The following is a 22,246-nucleotide window of genomic DNA, read 5'->3' on the forward strand; positions in this document are numbered from 1 at the left end:
TGGTTCTACATCCCAGCCATGCACTTACTGGTCTCAGTAAGTCACTTGGCAGTGACTGTGACTTACTTTTCTCCTCTATAAAATGGGATAGTACTAGACCCTTTCTTCTAAGATTGTTGGGTACATACACTGAAATTCTGTTTATAAAGTGGCTCATTCAAAGCCTGACACCCTGCAGGTGCCCAATAAACGTGAGTTTCCTTCCCCTTTTCCTGGAGACATGTAAAATGTGTGAATATGATGGCTCTAAAAACAGACCAGAATCAGAAGACATGATTCTAATCCTAGCCCCATCTCGGTCTGCTTCACAGGGTCCTTCCAGGCCTCATTTCCACTCTGAGAAATGAAGGGCTCAGACCCCAGGGCTTTCCACGGACCACCCCATCGGATGAACCAAGGGTCTCTGGGCTTGGGAATCAGCATCTTAAAAACTGGCTTGAGGAATTAGACTCACATCAATATCTGAGATTCAGTACGCAAGATGATGCCTCATGTAATGACCTCCCTTCCTTTTCCCCACAGCCATCCTGAGAGGCCAGGGGGCTCTGGGCTTAGTCCCTGTTAAAGATAGGGAAGCAGATGGCCCCGGGGAAATTACATCCCTCCAGGTGGTAGGAACAACCTCTCTTGGCTCTAGCTCAGTGCATTCCCACTCCCTTTCCCCAGAAACATAAAATAAAATCATCATAATAAGGCCATGACTCAGACACCTCTCTCGCCTCCAGCCACAGGGGCAGGGTCACAACACCTCTCCAATCCTCTGCTCCATACCCCCATCCCAGAAGTCTTGCGGTCACAGCCCTTACTCCACTGCGGGTCCTCCTGAGAGTGACAGAGGAAGACAGAGCTCCTGTACCATAGGGTCCCCCCTCCCTTGGCACAGTCAGAAATAAAAGCCCTTACTCATTTTTTGTATGACAGAGCCAAGGCGGGGAGTCACAGTTGGGTGGGGGTGAGGATCAGCATGGTTTTTGGGGCGGTGGGGGGGAGGGCAAGAAAGATGTAAGCGCTAAGAAACCACTCTGTGTATTTTGCTCACTCCCTATGTCTCCTCCCAAAGCAGTTCCTTATTTGGGGAGCATTTGACTATGATCACAGTTCCATTTGCATGAGAAGTTCCTGGGAGGGAAAAGGGACTTGTCACATTTCTCCCACAAGAGTGTGTTCACACCAAGAACAAGGGAGATGCCAACAGTGGCCTTTGCCGTCACCAGACGTGGCAGCTGAGTGGAAGCATTTCTTCCTCTAGGCACATTTCCCCCCTGTCTCCCTAAGAACTGACTTCTCTCTAGGGAAAGTGAATCTGGCTGTCACCAGCGCAGTCTCCAGCGCGCCCTCCCCGCTCAGCACTCCGGTTAAAATCATGTCCTGTCTCTGCTACAGGTTTATGAGGCCCTGTTTCAAGGATGACAGTCTCTTCTCCGGGTGAGAACAGGAGAGCTGGGGCCAACTGTTACAAAACAGGCTTGTTGGAAGGAAGCCGGCGGGGATGGGGAGGGGGACCCACAGTCAAACTAGGACAGCATTTCCCAAGAGGAGCCAAGCAAGACTCCACATGATTTCAATCAGGGAAGGACACCCGGCCGTTAGCCACTCCACCTCCCAACCAGAGCCAGACGCATCCAGATGTCTGCACAACATCCTGTCTCCCCCAGGTGCCGAGCCTCCTTGCCCTGCTAGCCTTTCCTTGCCCCTGCGGGGCACACCTGGAATGCGCTCCGGCGCTCACTGCTCTCCAAGGCCGGTCATAATTGCTCAAACCACTCACACATGGGTGTAGTTCACAGCGCAGTTTACGGCTCCCACAACGTTGGAGAAGAGGTGACGAAACTGCCCAGGCCCTGAGCTGCTCCCGGGCTGCTGCTCCTGGGGGGACATTTCAGGGTGATACACAGGAAGTGGTATGGCGGCCCCCGTCGTACTCAGCGGGGGATGTGTTTCCAGGTGGAACTCCCAGCAGGAAATGAAACCAATGCCTCTTCCCGGGGAGGCCGCGCGTGGTGGCCGCTGCCTCCCGCACGGCAGGAAGGAGTGCCCGAGGCGGAGAGATGCTGGGCCCAAGTGCTGCTGTGTGCAAAGGGCCTGGGGCGGAAAGCTGTGCCCCGGGCCGCCGCAGGCCGAGCGCCCGAGCCCAAGGCCACAGAGGGCACCCCGGGGGCCCAGAGCGGTCTCGCCAGCCCCTTGGGTGAGCCCCGAAAGGAGCCTTTGACCGAGTCCCCTGACCGCCCGGGAGCCGGTCGTGGCGGCGGCGAGTTCGGAGTTCGGGCTCCGGGAGTGCCGGCCCGCCGGGGCCAGGCTCGCGACCCCCAGCGGGCGGCCCATCCCGTACTGTCCGGCCTGCCCGCCCCGACCCCGGAGCCCGCCTGACCCCAGCCGCGACCCACACGCCACGGGCGCGGCCCTCAGAGGCTCCAGCCCGGCGACCTCCGTGGCCCACGCTGGCGCCCGCCGCGGGTCCGAGAGGCTGGACGCTGCCGCTCGCGCGGGCCCTCCGCGGGGAGAGCCGGCCGCGTCCCGGCCACCGACCGCGGCCTCCACGGGAACGGCTCGCCCAGTGACACCTGGGGCTCCTGCTTCTTGTAAGAAGCCCAAGCCCCTGCCCCGCTGAGGTCAGCTCCCTCTGGGTCCGGTCTGAGACCCAGTCTCGGGGGAAAGCCCGAGGATAAAGCGAGCTGAGGCCAGCGGGGCTCGGCCTTCGACCCCCTTTTCCACCCTCAGCCTCTCCCAGGGAGGAAGCCTCGGTTCTCTCCCGGGTCCTGCCTGCCCCACCCCCTCCGAGATCACCTTGCAGGTACAGGCCTGGTCGCTTTCCCTCCCCTCCGACATGAGATGGGCCTCCGCAGGCCAAGAGGATGTCAGCGCGGACACGGGGAGCCTGAAGCTTGCAGGCCAGAGCCCTCGGCCTAAGGACTGCGGGCAGCTTCCGAAGGGCCTGCGGTACCTGTGTGGGCTTGTGCCCCAGTCGTTTTCCTGGAGGGCTTTTGTCAAGGTCTCAAGGTGTTGTGTGGCCTAGAAAAGGCTCCAAACCAAAGTGGGAAAAGGGAGGCAGCCAACGCCAGCAGCGCCAGCAGCGCCAGCAGCGCTCCTCTGAGACTCAGCCAGCCATTCGGCCGGACGCGTGCAGGGGCTGCTGGGCGCCAGGCCCGGTGCTGGACACTGGGTGTACCGTCGTGATTAAAAATTGTCCTTGTGGACTTAGAGTCTCTGGTGGGGACAAATGATCATCAAAAGCGTGCAAACGTGTAGAAAGGCAGCTCTACCAGGAAGAGGCCCACCGATGAGCCCAGGAAGTAGAGAGCAGCCTGCTGTGCTGGGGGTAGAGTTCAGGGGCCTGCAGACAGGCTGCTGCCAAGTTCCAGAGGCCCTGGAGTAGCCAGTTCAGAGCTGGCCTTCGGGCAGCTTGCTATAAGGACAGAGAGGCAGAGAGCCGGCTGGAAGGCCATGGCAGGTAACGCCGTGGGGGCAGGGATGAGGGGCTGTGTCGGACAGATGGCGGTATGGTGGGTTTAGGCAACAGATGAAGGTCGCTTGAGGTCCTATTGCTGCCTCACAAGAACCTCCATCTTCCAGAGACCCCGTAGTGGAACCTGCAGGAAAGCCCAGACACCCTGAAAACCTTCTCCTCCAGCCAGATGTTGGGTCTGTGAGCTCCTCGGGGATGGGGCTTATCTAGCAAAGTACCAGGCACATAGTAGGCCATGGAGAGTTGCCTTCATGAAAAAAATCCATGGGGTAGGGGAAGGTGGCTGTGGTCCTGTCAGTGACTCCACAGGCCTCCTCCTCACCTGAGGGCTGGAGGTGACAGAGAAGCCCAAGGAGCAGGTTCTGTGTCTCAAAGCAAACCCAGCCCCAAAACCACAGGATGGAAAACTCAATATGGAACCAGACAAATTAATAGTCAAGGGGTGGAGAGTTAAAAACCCAGAGCTGAGCTCTCATAGCTGTTTCCAACGGGAAGAGCCTGGAAGCATTGTGTTTTTGTTCAGAAAATACGGCCCCCATCAGTTGCTGGAGAGTAATTACCCGTTAGAGCCACAAAATGCCAATGCACTGCTCTCCCCACGTGGAACGAGGAACTTTTATGATTTGGAGAGAGGAATAAATTGCCTTAAGTATGACATGTACAAACAGCTGTTCTCTGCCAGAATGCCCTGAAGAACCCATTTTAAATAAACACCTATAGGGGATTAGAATGGGATCCCAGGAAGGGCCTCGTCCAAGGGATTAAAGCCCAGCAGTCCGTGCTGCAAAGCTTCCTCTCCACCCTGACCCCTTCTTCCCCTTTCTCGCAGCCAACAGAGCCAGGTCGTCTGAGAAATTCAGGTCGTCCTGGAGGAATTCTCCCTCTTCCGTTCCCCCAACCTCCATCTGCTGGCACATCACCATCTCTCTGCTGGGCGGATGAGCAGGTCCTCATGGGCCTCCTCCCGCCTCTGCTCCAGCCTCCTCCAGGATCCCACTGTGAACACATACAAATCCAGGCTAACCCTCCTGGCTCCAAGTCCACCAATGCCTCCTTAGTGCCTTCAAGACCAAGGCCACGGTACTCTGTCTAAGGCTGAACTAGTGAGAGCAGGTGGGCACTGCTGGGCTGCAGCCCCACTCCTCCAGCCTCTCATCTGAACTTCACGTAATTTACTGCTTCTTAGGCATCACCACTGAGAAGTCTCCAGACACCTCAGACTCAGTGTGGCCAGGACAAAGTGTGTTGCCTCTGTCGCACCCATCCGAGATGGCCCTCTTCTCCTGGTCCAGTAGACAGTTCCCTTCCAGCTGTGTGTGTACACACACACGCACGCGCGCATGCATGCACGCACATACGCACATTGGAAAATTACTGTCACAAAAAAGGATGAGATCGGGCTATTTGCAACAACATGAATGGGCCTAGATGGTATTACGCTACGTAAAATAAAGTCAGCCTGAGAAAGACAAATACCATATAATCTCATATGTGGGTTCTAAAAAACCAACCAACCAACCAACAAAAAGCTGAATCAGACCTATAAATACAGAGAACAAATGGGTGGACGCCAGAGGGGAAGACGGGAGGGAATGAACAAAATGGGTGGTGGGTAGTAGGAGAGACAGGCTCCCGATCATGGAGTGAATGAGTCATGGGGATAAAGGCGCAGCATCGGGCACATGGTCAGTGGCATTGTAATCGTGCTGTGTGGTGACAGATGGGAGCTACGCTCGTGGTGAGCACAGCATGACGTGCAGAGAAGAACCACTGTGTTGTGCACCTGAGACTGATGTAGTGTTGTGTCGACTGTACTCAAGGAAAAAGAAAACGCAGTCCCCCTCCTAGCCGGTCCCGGACCCGCTGGTCTTACTCCCTGAACCTCTCCTCCTCCCTCCGTCAGTCTGAAACCTGCCTCTCTTCGTTCCTCCCACGCCACCACCTCAAATGATTTTTCTGTCCTTAACAGACCCGCTCTTCCCCCCAAGGCAATGCCAGCTGCTGTCATAACGAAAAATCCCAATTTCAAAGGTTGAACATAAAAGAATTTACTTCTCACTTATGTGAGGGTCTGATACAGGTGCTCCTGATGGCAGTGGGTACTTTTCCTGCAGGTGGTGAGTCAGAAACCGCCGTTCCTTCCGTTCTGTGTCTCTGCCAGGCCCTGAGGCCTCACGCTTCTCTGCAGACCTTGGAGGAGCTCTCGGAGGAAGAGTAGTGAGGCTTCTGTTCTGCAGACGCCCAGCTTTACCTCCAGCCTCTCACTGATGGCTTGAGAGCTAGTCATCCAGGCCCACCTGGACGCAGGGGCTTCTGGGAAATGTAGTTCTTCTGAGATCGCCTCACCTGATCCCTGACACCGCACTGTGGGAGAGGGAGCCTGAGGTGCTCGCTGGAGCACAGCCATCTCTCCGCACCACTCTTCCCGGTGAACGTAACGTCTCAAATCCTTGCAACACACCTGAGGTGTTCTCTGAACAGGTGTGGCTCAGCTCCCCAGCCTCGTCTCCTCCCACAGGTTTGCCCTGTGCTCGCAGCCAGCTGACAGCCCTGAGCTCTCTCTCTGAATGCGTCAGGCTTCTCAGCAGCCTTTGTGGCCACATTTCCCGCCACAGGTGCCAGGGTAGAAATGGGAACCGACAGTGAGGAAAGCGCCATGAGCCTTCAGACAGCAGGCGTGGCTGTCTGAGCCCATCTTAGCCCCCGGGGAAGCTGGAGTCGGGGCATAGTGCACCAGGCTTAGGTGCGCTTCTGGCGTGACCGGGGTGGGCACAGGACAGTGATACACCCCACTTTGCTGGAACCTTCCAGCAAGCCTGGAGGAGGGTACAGTCACCACATCCCCTTTGCAGATTAGGAAAAAGAAGCACTGGAGGACAGGGTGACAGATGTTTGCAAGGTGGCTCTGATGTGCTAGGGCTGTGAGGACACAAGGGTGGGGTGGGCACTGTTATCCTGCGCCACCACGTCAGGGCTCAGCACAGAGCCCTGATCCCAGCCAGGCCCCTTGTCCCCAGGCAGCTTTTCTGGGCTAACTTCCAGCTAACTTCCACCCTCCCCACCTCAACGGTTCCAGAAGACCTGCGTCCCCGACCTGTCCCTGAAACTCCGCGAGCTTGGGCTGCATCCTGGGGCCCCAGAGAGGAGGGAGGGCCACACACAAGTGGCCCGGAGAGAACTGGGCGGGGTGGGGAGCTGAAGAGGGGCAGGAATGAAGTGGACGTGGAGGTGTGAAGGCCAAGCAGGGAGAACCTGAGGAGAGACGGACTGAGGAAGGTGTTCTAGATGCACGAGAATGAAGAGCTCGAGGAGGGAGGCATGAAGCAGGACGATGTGGTGAGGGCCCCGGGGAGGCTGGCAGGGTAGCGGGAGGCTACGCCTCAGAGCAGTGGACACAGCAGCAGCCCCAGAGCAGGAAAAGCCTTGGGTAAGCCCGGCTATGGCCAGCGTCACCGTGCTAGATCTGGCCATGGGGCTTTGGCCAGAGCAGCAATGCGGCAGCACAACCCAGTTTGTGGACAAGAATAAAACGGGTGCTGCTGGGCCCCAGAGCCCCCAGCCCACCTGGTGCTGTTCAGTTCCCAACCCCCCAGACCTCAGGAAAGGAGCCTGGGCTTGCTTGGAACAATCCCAAATCCATAATACATCTTGATCAAATAGTGGCAAACCTTTAATTGAAACCAACCATGGATCTGCATTTCCTCCCTCCCGAAGAGCTGTGCTTTTGACAGAACAGAGGGCAGACGGCATAGTATCCCACCCGGGGAGACTGGGGTCCTGCCCCAGCCCCCCTTCCCTGCTCCCCGGCTGCAGAAGATAAGCTAGCAGGGAGGACTGTAGGCTCCCAGGTAGGGCTGGGGTGCAGAGCTGGCTGTGCTCTCTGTTCCCCCATGTGGTCCCCAGAGGGCAGAATGCTCTCGGGGGCACTCCTGATATGAGAAGAGGCTCCCTGACTGCGGGTGCTGTCCCCCCAGGCCTAGGCTGGGTGTAACTGTCTCTGTATGAATGAATGAATGAATGAATATCACAGGGTCTGGACATGCTGGGAGGGCCTCCCTGTGGAGCCTGCAAGTAGCCAAGAAGTGGGGGGGCTGGGAACCCCAGCCTCGGGACCTCAGGCCACTGTCACCTCTTCCTCAGACCCCAGTCTTGAGCACACCACATGCCAGGGGTACAGCTCCCAGTCATCTTTCCATGAGAGGAGCGCTGGGTAGACTGAGTCTTCTACCCTTTTACTAGAGACTTTGGGAACAAGCATCCCTTTGGTCCTGGCTCTAATGAGGCCCCCGGGCCCCTGTTCCTGCCCAGTCTCAGTCCCTGGCTCACCATCCCCACCCCCACGGGGAGCCTCTTGGGGCCAGATGGGGCATGTGTAACCACATTGTGCCACTGCATGGAAATGGGTGTGCTAGGATCCTGCTAGGTGTCCTGCTCATCTAGAGCCTCCCTTAGGACCTCGGAAACTCGTCTCCACGGGGAGCCCACCTGAGCCCAAGGAGTAAAACCTATTACCCAGCACTGTGTCTCCATCCATGCTTCCGCCTTCCGTGACTTCCCAACTCCGTGTGGTACCAGCGGGACCATCATCAGTCGTGCATCCCCTTCCCCCATCCACCCCACGGGCCGGGTGTCCAGGGCCGGATAGATGGGGCAGGTGAGGCCAATCACGGGCTTGTGCCAGGATCGATACACTTGGAGGATGTCGCTGAAAGATGCCAGCCTGTCTGACCTGCCGGATGAAGCCGAGACGTGGACAGCAGGACCAGGAGATGCGTGAGGGAGTGGGGAAATTTGCCAGCATGGCCTGAGGCCCTGGACACAGCTGTGCCTGGACGTTCAGGCGGATAGCTCACTCACCTAGAACAATAAACTTTTTGTTCGAACCCGTAGGAGTTGGGTTCTGGCACTGCCCTCAAAGGCTTCCTACTCAATATGCCGTTGAGGCGCTTCTCACCTGATCTTACTGGAAGCTCACGGAGGTGTGTGTGCTTCGAAGAGCCCAGATGCTGGGCTAAGAATGACCCCACAGCCCAACGCTCATGGCAACGTCCAGCGCCAGCCATGTTGAGGGTGAGGACTGCTTTATCATGTCCAAAAACATGTCACAAAGCCCCATTAAAAAGCACCGGCACTGTCAGTATCCCTAGTAAGATGGAGAAAAAACACACAAGGAATTCAGTAAGCCCTTTTAGTGAATTTGTGTTTTCTCTCCATGAACAGGATCCACTTACATCAGAGGAAACGCATCCCACAGACACATGTGAGAAGGTTCATTCTCAATCCTGAGAAATGCCTGTGCCCATCTCAGCAGCTCCCCACCCCTCTCAGAGCGAGTCTGAAGCTAAATTTCCCAGCTCCTTCTGGGCAGGGTTGCCAAGCTCCGGGAAACTAGGGAATCATGTCACTCTTCTCCTCCTTCTGACACGGGCGCTAGCGATCACATCCATATAAGGCCTTTCTTTAGAGTTCCACACTTCAGGTGGTTTCTGAGGTGCCTTCCCCTCCCCGCTCAACACGCTCGACCCCAGTGCTGCTCTAACTTGGCATGCATCAGGTCACCTGAGAAATCACAGAAATCCAGAGTCCCAAGCTCTGTGCCACACTGGGATTCTGTGGGGTCAGGTGGAGCCCAGGAATTTGCATTCCTAACAAGCTTCTGGCGGACCGTGAGCTCTTGCGGTTCATCCCATGTCCTGGCTTCTTTGGCGCCCTGGGTGCACCCCACAACCCCCGCAATGGGGGTGGACGAGGGACACTGGAGGTAGAGAAAAATCACTTTCTGGTTGGAGTCTCCATGGCACAGAGGCTTCCGTGACACTTCTACATTCCCTGGGGAACGGCTTGACCTCTTCCCACCCAATATCCTGAGCCAAGGCAGCCAGGCTGTCCAGGGTCCCTCCCGCCCAACCCCCACCCCCCAGGCCTCATCTCTACTCCTGTGCTCTGACATACATACTTAGCCAGGCCCAAACTCTTGCAATTCCTCTGTCAACTGGGGTGACAAATTGTTCCCCTCTTTGCTCTGGCAAGTAGGAAGACCAGAACCAAATTTTCTAGCAAGCGTAACGGGCACATGGTGGCATCTCGTGGACTAAGTTCACCCCTGCTTTTCATCATCTTTCTCCTCTTCTCTATCTTTTTATCCTGAATTCATCCTTACGAATTCTTGTCTCTTGTACCGTTTATCGCATATCCCTAGGGGCAAGCGATAATTGACCGAACAGTGACACAGCAAATATGCCAGGAGGAGGGTCGGAGTGTCCCCGCCAGACCCCCACTCTGGAGCACCTCAGCATCTCGAACATCCCTCGCCCTCGAGCAGCCTAGGACCGCAGGGATCTTCTGGACCTAACCCTGGGGAACTTTCCAAGGTCGCACCGCCCTCCTCATTTTATTTTTCTCAAACTTTGAAAATGTCTCTAAAACCTGATCAAACATTTCCCCATCCCGCACCGCACAAAAAAACAGAAACCTCCCCAGCCGTCCATTTCGCCAGTTATCCGGGGAGCACGAGGGGAGCTCGGCAGAAAGGACAGGGGTGCGTTTCATGACCCGAAGAAGACGCCGAGACGGAGTAGGATTCACAGAGGTCACCGAGTTCTGACAGGCACCTTTTGCTAAACAATTACCTGTTTTGTGCATTGTCATAAACTACGGCATCTTCCATAAAATGTCCAAATGTTACCGAGGGTGGAATTGGACCTCGGGGCCCTATTTCCTGCCACATTACCAGGCGGTAATTAACTCAGCTCCGAGGTCCTGGTCTTCCCCTGGCACCTCCACGTTTCGCCCTTTACTGCGCTCCTCTCAATAACACCTACAGATTCGGAGCTTGAGGACTTGGTCTAGAAAAGGCTCTGCACCTTTCCAAACATCGCAGCACCCGGCAGGCTGGCATACCTTAATCAACCTCCACCCGATGGGTCCCCCGCATGCCAAAGGGATGCTCAAAGGTGCCTTCAAAGGAACGCACGTTGATATTCTCGAGGAAATCCTGTTCTCCCAGCAACCTTGGGACCCTAGTTCCGGGCGCCTCTGGGAGCCAGTCAGTGGCGAGGGAGCCACTAAGCCTGAATCCCACGTCCTAGGAGAAGGGCCCAGGATCTTCCGTGACATGATTGCTTCCCCGTTCCCCATCTTCCTCCACATGCTCCCCACATCCCAGCTTCGTGTAAGAACCAGGCAGTTCTCTGAAGGTGCCGCGTCCTAGAGGTCTCTACGCCTTTTTCCCTGCTGCCCTGTCCGCTGGACAAACCCCACTCGTCCTTCATCAGTCTATTCCATCCTCAGCTCCTTCAGCATCCTCTGCAAACACGAGCCAGCTTCTTCTCTCTCTTGGCTGCTAGAGCCCCACCAAGCCGAGTCATGGCCGAAGGCAGCGAAGACCAATTGTGAGCTCCCAGCTTGCGGAAGGGGTGAGAGTGTGGCATGGTGGCAAGGGCGCTTCCCTCCCCAGTCACGTCACAGAGTTATCCTCGGCAAACACCACACACCCAGACCCACACAACGCATGTCCATCAATAAATCACACTTTTATCTATTTAAGCTATTGGGGTTCCTTGTCAGCTTTCATTTTAAAATAATAATAATAATAAAGTTGCTTTGTGCTTTTAAAAAAAAAAAAAAAAAAAGGTTACTCTATCAGTTTGACACTGACTTCCATGAGGCATGGGATGAAAGCAGGGACCATGCTGTGGAAGGGGTCCTGCCGGGCTGCCTGGGGGGGAATGCAAAGGGCGTTCAGAGCAGGGGGAGCAGCACGGGCAGAGGCTCCCCGCAGCCTCTCCATTCCTCTGCCAAAGGCCATCAGACGCCCCTGGCTCTCTGCCCCTTCCCCAGCTCCCAGCAATCACGCCTCCAGACCTTGCCCTCTCACCACGTGTTACCCTGCGGATCTCACCAGACCTTGCTGGTTTCATTCACCCCTAACCACGACTCTTCAACAAGCTTTACTCAAACTCTCTCCAGTCACCCCCTTTTGAGTGTGTGAGCCCCTCCCCACCAGGCCCCAGACCTAGATCGCTTACAACCACGATTCATCCATCTACTCAGCCTCGAGAAAGAAAAGGATTTGAATTTGTAGCATGCCCACCTGGGGCCAGGTACTCTGTCCATGTCATCTCGTTGGATCCTTGTAAAAATTCTATCATACAAGTGTCACCAGTCCCTTCTAGAAAGAAGTAGACTAAGGCATAGAAAGGTGGAGTATCTGGTCTGGAAAAAATAGAGCCTTTTTTCTTCCAATCTTAGAGGGATTTTTTTCTAAACACCCATCTCTCCCTGTGAAGCACCATGACTAAGAACCACCCAGCCTTCTACCTGGCTGTACCAGGAGATTCCTGAATGACGCTCACTGTATGTGACTGATGCTTACCATAGGGGAGGGCGGTGACAAAATTTGTGGTGTTTGTGATCTGTTTTTCTTTTTGTGTTTGTCCTTTTATGTATTGCTTACATTTTTTTAAAATAATGAACACCCGGGGCACCTGGGTGGCTCAGTGGGTTGAGGCCTCTGCCTTCGGCTCAGGTCATGGTCCCGGGGTCCTGGGATCGAGCCCCGCATCGGGCTCTCCACGCAGCGGGGAGCCTGCTTCCCCTTCTCTCTCTCTGCCTGCCTCTCTGCCTACTTGTGATCTCTGTCTGTCAAATAAATAAATAAAATCTTTAAAAAAAAAATAATGAACACCCATCATTTATAAAAATAATGATTCTAAGAAGTTTAAAAATGGGAGTTTCTTATAGTGCACAGTAAATACGTAAATACATAAGTATTTCCCTGTCACAAGAGCAGGGCTGGAACTGCAAGTGTGGTACCCAACAGCACCTGGATATCAGACATCGGTCCACCCCTCTCACTAAAACAGGCAAGTGGGCTGTGAGCATTTATCTGCATCCTACTCATAGGCAACTTCATAAAAATACTTAGGAATTAATAATTTGTGACCTAGAAATTTGCTGATATCACACACTACAGTCGTATGACCTGCTAGTGAAAGTGTTTCTGGTCTATATTTCAGGAAGTAAGAGAATCATTATTTCCTAATAAGCCACAAAGAGCCCCATGACATCTAGAATTCCCCCAGAATATACTTGAAACCCCCTGGAGGAGGTCATGTCCAAAGTCCGATCCTTCCAGAAGCGTCCGGATTCTGTGTAATAGAGAGAGAACCTCTCAGGCTAAGTCCAGTAATGGGTTGTAGGTGCCAGACATTAACCAAGGAGAATTTAAAGTTACAATCCAATTCATGGGCAAAAGAGCAGTGGTTCATCAGTCAGGTCTGCCATGGCCACGGGAGGCACTGGCACAATACAAATGCTGGAAGTTGCTCATCTGGTTCCACATCCTCAGACTCAAGAAACTTAACCAAAACATTTGTTATATTAATTCCTCCAAAGAATTAAAATTTCTCAGAATATTGCAGGATGGTATACCCTCCCCCACCCCAATTCTCCTTTCCTGCTCTCTTGTGAATGGCTGAAATTCAGTTTAGGCATTCGTGTTTTCAATCAGGTTTAGTGATGTGTATTATGTACAATAAAATGACGTGATTATGTACAATAAAACGCACCAACGTTAAATGTACAATTTGGTAAGTCTTGACAAATACTAACAACCGCGTAACCACCATTGTGGTTGAGTTAGATGATAGAGGACCCCATCACCCCTAAAGCCCCCCTTCCCCTCCTCCTACCCTCCTATTCATCGGTCTGCTCCCTATCACTGTGACGTTGACTGTTCTAGAATTTTCCATCGACCAAAAATAATGCACACAGACTCTTTAGCTTCTTCCTCTTAGTGTCTCTCATTCAACGTACGGCAGTTGAGACTCATCCATGTTCTCGCGTGTATGAGTTGTTCACTACTTTTCAATCCTGACTCCTGTCCCGTTGTTCGCCTACCCACTCCGTCACCGGTGAACGTTAGAATGCCAAGGAACACACCTGTCGAGTCCTACAGGAAGGGTGCGTTTGACTTTGTAAGAAGCTGCCAAACTCTTTGCCCAGGCTGGGGATTGCTTTTGCATAACCCCAGCAACGTGTAAGCGTTCCAGTTGCTCTCCGTCCTTGTCACCGCAGTTATTATCAGTCTTTTCCCATTTTTTAAAATTAATTATAGTTAGCAGATAGTGGTATCTTGTTCTGGTTTTACTTGTATTTCCTTAATGATAATGCATTGAGCACTTTCTCCTGTGCTTACTTGACATTCATGTATATTCTTTAGTGTAACGCTCATTCAGATATTTTGCTATTTTTATCACTGAATAGCAAGAAATCCTCTGTATTCTGGATACCAGCTCTTCGTTAGTTGTGCGTTTTGCAAATAGCATCTCCCAATCTGTGGCTTGCCTTTTCATTTCCTCGATGAGTTCTTTTGAAGAGCAAATGTTTTGCCCTGGAAGCCCCTTGACTCTTTCTTGGGTTTTTGGTGTTTTGTTTGTTTGTTTTAGTTACTGTATGTTGTGATTTATTGTTAAAATCTTTCCCTAATTAATACAAGGTCACGAAGTTTTTCTCCTACATTTTCTTTAAAGGTTTTACAATTTAAGCTCTTGCATTTACGTCTGTGAACCATTTTAAGGTAATTTTTTTGAGGTGGAAATAAAGGTGAAGTTTCTTTCTTTGCATATGCATATCCAATTGTTCATCAAGTTATCTTGGGATCATAGTCAAAACCCAAGTGAGCATGTATGTCTGGATCTATTTCTGGACTCTATGTTCTATTCCATCAATCTAAAAATCTACCTTTATGCCACTACCACCAATCTTGCTTATTATAACTTTATAGTGAGTCTTGAAATCAGGTCATGTGAATACGCTCGTTTTTTTTAACTATCTATGCTATTCTAGATCCTTGATATTTCTACATAAACTTTAGAATAAACTTACAAATTTCTGCTTTTAAAAATCCTGCTTGGGGGGCACCTGGGTGGCTCAGTGGTTTAAGCCTCTGCCTTCAGCTCGGGTCATGATCCCAGGGTCCTGGGATCAAGCCCCACGTCGGGCTCTCTGCTCAGCCACGTCGGGCTCTCTCTCTGCCTGCCTCTCTGCCTACTTGTGATCTCTCTCTATCAAATAAATGAATAAAAAAAATCTTAAAAATCCTGCTGGGGACCTGTACTCCTGGAGCTAATATTACATTATATGTTTATTAAAAATTTTTAAAAATTATTTTTAAAAAATCTTGCTGGGGGTGGCACCTGAGTGGCTTAGTTGGTTAAGTGTCAGACTCTTGGTTTTGGCTCAGGTCCTGATCTCAGGATCCTGAGGTTGAGCCCCGCATCGGCTCAGCACTCAGCATGGAGTCTGCTTGCCCCTGTCACTCTGCTCTTCCTCCCACCCCACTCTCTCTCATTCTCTATTTTATAAATAAATGAAATCTTTCAAAAACAATGAAAAATAAAAATCCTGCTGGGATTTCAACTAAGATTGCTTTGAACACATGGATAAATTAGGGAGACTGAACACTGAGTCCTGTGATGGTGATCAAAGTGTATCTCATCCTTTATTTGAATCTTCTTTAATTCTTCTCAGTAATGTTTTGTAGTGTTCGCTATAAATATACATGTTTTTCATTAAATTAATCGACAACACTTCTTTTTTTTATATGGTTTTATATGGCTTTTTATACAGTATTGCTTTTAAAAGTTTAAATGACAGGTATTCATTGTTATTACGTAGAAAATGCAGTTGACTTTTGTGTATCGACCTTGTGTCCTGCAACGTTACCAAACTCACTTATCAGTTCTAAGTGGATTTTTTGTTCTTTGGGATATTGCATGTAGAAATAATGTCATCTGGGAAGAAGAACAGTTTTACATCTTTCTTTCCAATTCATATGTCTTTTTTCTTTCTTACCTTATGGCATTGTCTAGGACCTCACATAATGATACATATCACATATCACATATCACATAATGATACATACGTACGGTAAATGCAAAAATCATTGCCTTGTTTCTGACCTAAGGGGGAAGACTCAGCTTTCCACCGAGTATTATGTTAGCTGTAAACTTTTGTAGATTTAAGAAATTCCCCTCTGTCACTTGTTTGCTGAGGGTTTTTAATCAATACTAGGTGTTCAATTTTGTTAAATACATTTTCTGTACTTATTGAGATAATCATACTTTTTTCTTCTTCATCTGCTATCATGGTGAATTACATTAATTGATTTTTTTAATTCCTGGAACAAAATCCATTTGGTCATGTTGTGTTATCATTTTATATACTGTTGAATTCAACTGGCTAAAAATTTGTTGAGGGTTGATATCCAAGAGAGATATTAATATGTAGTCTTCTTTTCCTGTAATATTTTTGTGTGGTTCAGACATCAGGCTAATGCTGGTCTCATTAGAGGAATTGGATTATTCCTTTCTTCTTCTATTTGCAGGAAGTTTTTGTGTACAGTTAATATTATTTCTTTCTTAAATGGTCGCTGAAATTCACCACTGGAGCCAGCTGAGTCTGGAAAGGTTTTTTTCATTTTTTTTATTTTGTGGGAGGATTTTTAGCTACAAGTTTGGTTTCTTTGATAAATATGGAGCTATTCAGGCTGTCTATTTCTTCTTGAGTAAGCTTTGATAGTAAGTGTATTTCAAAGAACCTCCATTTCATGTTAGTTATGGGATTTATTGACATAAATCATAGCATTCTTTTATTATTATTTTAATATTAGTAGGACATGTAGTGATATCTCCTCTTTCATTCTTAATATTGGTAACTTGTGCCTTCTCTCTCTTTTCCTAATCAGTCCAGCTAGAGATTTATCAATTTTATTGAACTTTCAAAGTAGATCTTTAAATTTCCCTATAGCTTTTCTGTTTTTTTTTTTTTATTTCAGTGCTTTCTGCTCTTATCTTTAATACTCCCCCTTTTTTATTATTTTGGGTTTAGTTCACTCGATTTTTTTTTCTAGTTTCTTTAAGTGGAAGGTTAGATCACTGATTTGAGAACTTCTTTTCTAACATGAGCATTTAATTTTTCTTTAAGCACTGCTTTACTGTGTCCCACAAATTTTGATGTTTTGTTTACTTGGTTTTGGGATTTTGTTTATTTGTTGCTTTAAATAGCAAATTCCTTTTTATTGATGTCTGATTAACATATTGTGTCCTATTTGTTTCAGGTGTACATCATAATGATTTGGTATTTTTGTACACCGTGAAATGATCATCACAATAAGTCTAGTTATATCTGCCACCACACAAAATTAATACAATATTATTGACTATATTCTCTAGGCTATATGTTACATCTCCATGACTTATTTGTTTTATAATTGGAAGTTTATACCCCCTAATCCCTCTGTTTTGTTCACATTTTTCATTCAGTTCCAATTTTTTTTTTTTTTAATTTCCTTGTGTTTCTTCTTTGACACAGGAATCATCAAGACATGTGATACTTACTTTCCAAATATGTTGGGAACTCTCCAGGTCTCTTTTAACTTCTGGTTTAATCTTATTGTGGTCAGAGAACATATTTGTATGATTTCAAACCACTTATATTTATTAAGACTTGTTTTTATAGCCCAGATAATAGTCTGCCCTGATGAATGTTCCCTATGTTCTGTAAAAGAATGTGTATGCTGCTTCTGTTGAATAATGTGTTCTATAAATGCCAGTTAGGTCATTGTGAGTTGATAGTGTTCATTGATAATGGTATCTCCCAACATGCTTTTTCACTTGCTGTCGATTTGTTCTTCCAAGTGTCAAGAGAGGAATATTAGAATCTCCAACTGTAATTGTTTTTAATTTTATCAGATTTTTGCTGCATAGAGCTTAAAGTTCTATTATAAGTAACATAAGCATTTGGGATTATTATAGCCTAAGTATACATGAGTTTGAGTATGTAGTTGAGACTTTTCTTGGTCTTTTTTATAAGTGATTCTCAACTCTTGTCTGAAGCTCACTTATGTGGGGTAATGATCCCACAGTTCATTACTCTACCCATTCCGGTTTTCCGAAGCAATGACCAAGAAGAAAAAAAAAAAAGATTAATCAAATTAAAACCTAAAAATTATTCTATCGATACGACTAGATAACACTGAAAACCACATGAATTCAAGATCACATTGATAATTCACTAATAACAAAGTTTCCTTCCCTCAAATGAAGGAAATTTCAACTCCTTATCTACATATTTGATCTATAGGATTTTGTATTGGCAGGAAGTCAGACTTCCTGATGGAATGAATGGTACAGTAAAATCCTTAGTAAACTCCACTAATGCATCACTTTTAATTTATAAGGACTGTATTTGGTAACTTTTAATAATTGAATGAGTTAGTGCTAAGGGAACATCAATCACACATAACAAAAATAAATGGGATTGTGCATCATTCACCACTAAGAACTAGATTCAGAATGTGCATTTTTAATCAGCTTGTGACTACTGGGGCCTCCTTTTCCTCCCACAAGTGGGTCGTGGACAACACACTGAGAAACACAACTCCATACGAGAATCCATTAGAGAAACTCTTTTCAGATTAAAGTGCCTGGAAGCACCTGTTTCCCCTCAAGTACCATGGTTCTTTCCATACTCACATGATACTCATTGTATCCCTTTTCTCTTTGACAGCCAGGAAGCTCAGAGCCAAACTTGCAAATCCTACTCTGGAGCCCCGTGCCTTGAGTATTTTCATTCTCACGTCTTCCATTTAAACCGGCATTTGCTTTAATTGTATGATTCCTACTGTTTCAATTTATTAACATATTTCTTATCAGCCATCTCTTTTTGTCTTGTCTGTGTGTATGTAGAACAAGGAGCCGGTGTACATAAATTCATGCACAACTGAGAGTGGCTCCAGATAGCCCTACCGTCCGTGCATGTTAAATACCTGCTCATAGCTTTGCATCCCACGAGTCCGCTCAGGATCCATCCAAGGGGCTAAAAATACCATTGTATACTTACAAGGCTGACTCTTAAATTAGAGGAGAAACAAAGTCAGCTTCCCGCCAGCCTTCCTGACATAAGAACACCTGGGGACTGCAGCCCCAGCCAGGGCCCGGTGGGCACAAGGTGAGTGAGGAAATGAGAAGCAATCCGGATGGTACCACATCACAGAAGAACCCGGCTGCCGGGAGATGTCTTGTGCATTCTACTAGAGCAGTTACCAGGGTCTGGAGTCCCGGCGAACATGACATTGTAATCTCAGTTATGTTTTATTTATGGGGAGTAGTGGCACAGCTAGGGTGTGTTAACAAACAAAGATGATTGCTTCTGAGCCACTCTCTCGTCCGGAGGTAATTAACACAAAGTAATGCACCAGTTGGGGGATTCAAAGAGCCAACAACCTTTTCCATAGGAAAATGATCTGCAACACCCAGGCCAAGAGGGCAGAATCGGAAGAAAAAAGGACGTGTTTTATCTTTGGTTAAAGGTGCATCATTAAAAGGCACTGGCATAAATTATTCTTCCTTTTAAAAAAATCCATATAACATTAAGAAAACTGCGGAGTGTAAAATGTCAGCGGCCGAGACGTGTGGATTTGCAGCTGTTAGCAAAGTGGGCCGGGGGCTCCCTGCGTATCTCGGATGGCATAAATTAAAAATATTGACTGCAACCAAAATAGCATTTGCAATCAGCTCAATGTTGCAATGTGTTATACAGACCATTTGCTTTTAAAAAAATTAAAATATGAATCAAACTTGGATGACAAAGAAGTTCAACTTCTCAGGAAAAACCAAATACATCATCAAAAGGTCACCATTCGTAGACAAATTGCTGTTAAAATTTATTACTTGTTTGCAAAATGTACTGTTGATCATTGGTAACTGCTGAATGCCTGGGTGCCTCCGACTAAATAAATAAATAAATAACGCATCCCGCATTCATTAGGGGGAAAATATATATGAAAAGGTACGTGGAATGCCAGAGCCTAACTGAAGCAGGATAGGGAAGGTGAAGCCGATAAGGGAAGAGCTGAGGGCACAGAATCAGAAGAGAGAGAGAGAGAAATAAACACACATCAGCCAGGCTGACTCGTTAATGCTCCTTGGGAAAACTTGAGATGACAGATAAGTCATAAAGCACAAAAGCCAGAGCATCTCAACATGAACCAGCAAGGTTCCTGAACAGGCTCGGAGATCCTATGCAATTCAGCTAAGCTTTTCGAGGCCCCGCCTCTATCCTCACGCGGGCCGGATGACATCACTCCACCGGTGACATCACTCCATCCGGCTCTGGGCTCCCTGGCAGCAGAGACCAGGCTCAGGTCCGACCTGCGTCTCTGGGGCCCAGCAGAGAGCCAGACACCGAGCTGGGCATTGGCGGTTTCTCCCCCAGCACTCCTCCCTTCCGCCCTCCGGCACTGGACAGCAGCCATCCCCTGGGGAGCCGCAGCTCAGGCCTCTGGCCGGGCCAATGCTAAGCCCCCTGCCACCCTGACTGGTTTAGAAAACCAGGATGAAGCCAACTGGCTTCATGGCTTTCTTCTGGCCAAAGAATTGGTTCAGGAATGGCCATGTGGTCCGTTTCAAGGTGACGGGCTGTGAGGGAAGTTGGCTAGGGAACTCTAGGAAAGGGTCCTTCTTCCTCTCCCGAGAGAGAGAGAGAGAGAGAGAGAGAGAGCGAGAGCGCGGCTGGAAACCACTGTGCTCTCTCCTGCAGGACCATGTGGGGTGGGGGTGGGAAATGGCTGGGAGAGAAGGAGCGGAGAGAGGAGACTGGGCACAGAGACCGAATTGGCCCGCGGCTGGGGTTAGAACCCGTCAAGCCTCCTCAGCCTCCGCTGCTGTGAGGTTGGGCCATGTCACCACTTCCTGGCCACGGGGGTTGGGACGGGGCGGTACTCACTGCTCCCACGCCTGGCCCAGGAGGACCCCTGCGTGTGGGCCTCCGGGGCCTCCCCTGCAGATGGATGTGCCGAGGATCCTGCGGAGACACGCCCCCACCCAAAGAGGCTCTTGACAGCTCAGCCCCACACAGAACTTTCTGGAGCGCTGGAAAGGTCCCGTGTCTGTGCCACACAGCACAAGAGCCATCAATCACGTGTGGCTTTCGAGGTCTTGAAAGGTGGCTAGTGTGAAGAGGAATGGAACTTTTAGTTTCATTGAGTCTTTTAATTAATTAATTAATTTAAATTTAAACGAAACTAGTCGGCAGCTACCCTGTTGGCTCCCAAGGCTCTAGAAGACAGCAGAACACGCAATGGAAGGGGCTGGAGGCCCGAAGCGCCCCAGACAAAGCTGCCCACCATCCCCTTTGTGGGCCTGGGATGTCAGTGAGGGATAAATCTTTTTTTTTAATTTCTTTTCAGTGTAACAGAATTCATTGTTTATGCACCACACCCAGTGCTCCATGCAATATGTGCCCTCCGTAATGCCCACCACCTGGCTCCCCCAACCTCCCACCCCCCGCCCCTTCAGACCCCTCAGGTTGTTTTTCAGAGTCCACAGTGTCTCATGGTTCACCTTTATGACACCGAGCTGCTGCGGGGCTGAGACTGGGGCGGCTAAGCAGGCGTCGCCCGCTCCCCCGGCGAGGCGGTTACAGTCCTTGTCTGGGCGCCGGGCTCAGTATGTCACAGACGCGTCTTACTTAGTCATCTCAGCAGGGAAGGAGGAAGGTGCTGCCGCTATTGTCCACATGTTGCAGAGGAGGAAACAGAGGCGCGGAGCGCTCACACTAGACAAAACTCCTGATTGGGATCCTGGTCCCGGTCACTCTCCCACAAGTGCCCGTCTGAGGCTAAAAGCAAGGGATGATCTTGCAGGCGCCCAAACGAAGGCAGTGGCTAGATTGGAGGTGAACCCCAGAGTTTTATCATCTGAGAGGTAGGCCCCGTGGCAAACAACGAAAGAGGCTGCCGGCTACAAGGCAAATCCCTGGGGTTCTTGCCCCGACGCTAACTCCTTCCTGGATCGCCGGTCCACTAGTGCTGGTAAGGGGGGAGCCGCGGACCCAGGGTTCTGTCGCCCCGCAGCGGGGGCTTCCCTCCACCCAGCACAGTGGCTCACCTCCTCCTTCCCCAGCCCACAGCCTTCTGGGACCCGTCATGCTAAAGGCCAGATGGGACTGGTGCAGGTACCCATGGCCTTCGAGCGCAAGAAGCCTGGGAGCTGGGCCCTTGAAGCATCGGGTTAGCATGGGCAGGCCTGCGTGGGGCAGGCCAGGTATTCTCCCGAAGGAGCGGACCGGACAGCGTGCGGAAAGGCAGGATGCCTGGGGAGCAGGGGCTTCGTTGGAGGGAGGCTTGACGAACGCAGAGGCAGAGGAGGGGGAGTGCTACCACTTCTCTGGCTGTTTATTTAATCCATCCATCACTGTCTGATGTGTGTCTAGGGACGTAGGTCTTTGGAGGTTTTCCTCGTGCATCACCTCATCCATCTTCCCAACCACGCGGTGGGGAGGACTCGTCCAGCCCAGTTTGCTAAGGAGGAAACAGACCAAGAAGTGATGGGGAGTGTCCAAAGCGAGACCTCGGAGAGAGTGGACAGGGGACCGGGAGGCGCACGCGGAGGTGGCTCGGGCAGGGGAGCGGCGGGCTCTGCAGGCCATCATTCACGTGACCCGCACGGGCCTGGAAAACCCTGCCTCTCCGTCTCTCAGGATTCGTCTTTAAAATGCTTATCCCAGGCCCTTCCCCAGATGCACAGACCCAGAGTCTCTGAGCACAGCGGACTGAGGACCTGCATTTCAACAAGCTTCGTGGACGGTTCTCTGCCAGTGACAGTGTGAGAACCACCTGACTAATAAGGTTTTGGGGCTCCACATGTTTAGGGAGACTGTGGGGCATTCCCCAGGAGCAGCTGGCCTCTGGGTAAGGCCACCATTCCCTAGGGCCCCCAT

This window comes from Mustela nigripes, chromosome 13 (genome assembly GCF_022355385.1).
Source record: "Mustela nigripes isolate SB6536 chromosome 13, MUSNIG.SB6536, whole genome shotgun sequence".
NCBI lineage: Eukaryota > Metazoa > Chordata > Mammalia > Carnivora > Mustelidae > Mustela > Mustela nigripes.